The following is a 2,331-nucleotide window of genomic DNA, read 5'->3' as shown; positions in this document are numbered from 1 at the left end:
TTGTTGTTGCAGTTTGGCCAGGGCTGGGTTCGAACTCGCCACCCTGGGTATATGGGACTGGCTCCCTACCCAATGAGCCACAGGTGCCCCCAAACACGCATTTCTTGTGTAGAACAGCTTAACAATCGTCTTTTCTACCTCAAAGTCTCCAGCCAGTTCCTGGGAGACTTCATAGTCATACAGGTGAATTAAGAGGATGAAAACAATTACCAAAGAAAGCTTCAGTAGGTACTAAGTAGACTTCACCTCCATAAGAATATGTGCTCATTCAGAAATGTTAAAGGCTTCCCCCCCCCCCATAGCATTATTTATTTATTTATTTATTTTCATTGATTTAGGGAGTACCAACAACAGGTTGGAATATTTCAACTAGCACTTACAAAGCACATACTTCCTCTGCATTGTTTCACAGACACAATGCCGGAAGGCTTGGTTATCCCAGGGGGATGAAAACTGATCCCTGCTTCAGGCTTTCCAAATATAGTAACTCTTTTCTAGCCTTATTTAAAATGTAGTATTTTTACAGGCCTCTAGCCATCTGCTACTTTTGATCACTATCTCTGATCTTGAGCTATGGATACCAAGGAGTTCATTTAAAAGGTAGGCATGGGGAGTATACTTCACTCAGGAAACATGGGTTGAATCTGGCCTACCCCTTTCATTCTTCCTGGCTTCATGAATCTCTACATTTTGCTGTCCCATGTGCCAGGTCCCAGTCATTACTGAGCATATCCTTGTGTCAATCTTTACTCATTACAATGCCAGAGAATTTCTATGCCAAGCCAGAATGTACTGAGCACATCCAACTTAGGTCTTGTCTTTATTCCATTTAACATTCAGAATGAATAGACATGCAACTCAAATTAAATTACTTTAAAAAGAGAGAGAGATATGTTATTGATTAATGTCATCAGGAAGCCCAGTCATGAAACTGATTTTGGAGAATCCAGAGATTTCCCTTCCTCTATCTCTCTTAGTTCTAATTCTAATTTTGCCCCAAGCCAGTTCTACATCCTTCAGAAACTTCCTCCTACAACTTTCCAAAACTTGGTTTCATTAACAATCCAGTGGTTCACAGTACAGTTTTTATTAGAATTTACCTGGAGAGCTTTTTGAAAGAAGCTTGAACTGCATAGCAAATTTACTAAATCAAATCTCAGAGGAAGATGTTCCAGACTGTGCACAGTGAGATGGTGCTGATTTGCTGTAGGACTTGTGAAATGCAGAAATAGTCTATGGCTTTTTTGTTTTTTTGCAAGTTTCCCCCAGATATAAAATTTATGACAATAGGAAGTTGTAGGAGGCCAAATCAAGCTCCATAATATTTTGTAAGTTTATCCTTACAAAGGTAATACCATTATAAATAGTAACAAAAGAATCATGCATTACAAGTAGATTGTACATTTCTCTGAGGTGAAATAAAATGAAAGTTGTAAAAGCTCGCAGGAAACATTTTCCAACTCTGCAGAGAACATGGCATGCATGCCTTTTGTAGATAACCAGTACAAATATGGAACTAGAACTTGAGGGAAGAGAACAGGTGAGGATAACCAAAGCACTCAGATACAGAACTCATGGTAAGTCAATATGGGAATTTTGGTGATGTGATACAATGGACACAGAAAAATGAGTTCAACTCACTGTGTAAATGGGAAGGATAAGGTGGGTTCAACACTCAGAGCCGTGATCGTGACACTGCTCTTCCTAGATTATCTTAATGCAAAGTTTGAAATAAGTTTATACCCAGACTACCAATTTAGTCAGAGAATCTCTCTATACATTTTATTATGAATTAATTAGTTAATCCATTTTAGGAGAGCAAAAACAAAAATATAAAAAATAAAAACAAAAACTTTACCCTATGTGAAAGATTAGACTTTATATTAGTGAAGGTCCTTTGAACTCTGGTTACCAAAAATGCAACTCAAATGAGCTTAAGGAAAAATAAAAGGAAGGGATCTACCACTGGCTCACAGAATTGGAAATCTAGACCCAGACTTGGCTGGGTCTGGAGTTCAACTTGGAGTTGACACTGGAGTTTAGTGTCCTCAGGACCCTGCTTTCCTGTCTTGGCCTTGCTTAGCTTATCCCAGCTTTATTATTACACAGGCTTCCTCCGCTTAGCAGTTAGATGATGGGTGGCAACTGAAATAGCAATTATTATTTTTTTTTTATTGAATGGTAACTATGTACATTAATGCACTTCTGGGGTACAGTGTAGGGTTTTCACATGCAATCTGAAATACTTCCATCAAACTGCTCAACACAGCCTTCATGTCATTTTCTCAGTTATTGCTTTAAAACGCTCACATTATACTCTTAGAAAGATTC

The sequence above is a fragment of the Otolemur garnettii genome, unplaced genomic scaffold (assembly GCF_000181295.1).
Source record: "Otolemur garnettii isolate 467f Iridium unplaced genomic scaffold, OtoGar3 scaffold00015, whole genome shotgun sequence".
Classification (NCBI taxonomy): domain Eukaryota; kingdom Metazoa; phylum Chordata; class Mammalia; order Primates; family Galagidae; genus Otolemur; species Otolemur garnettii.
The sequence above is the reverse complement of the archived record's forward strand: the minus strand, read 5'-3'. Positions refer to the sequence as shown.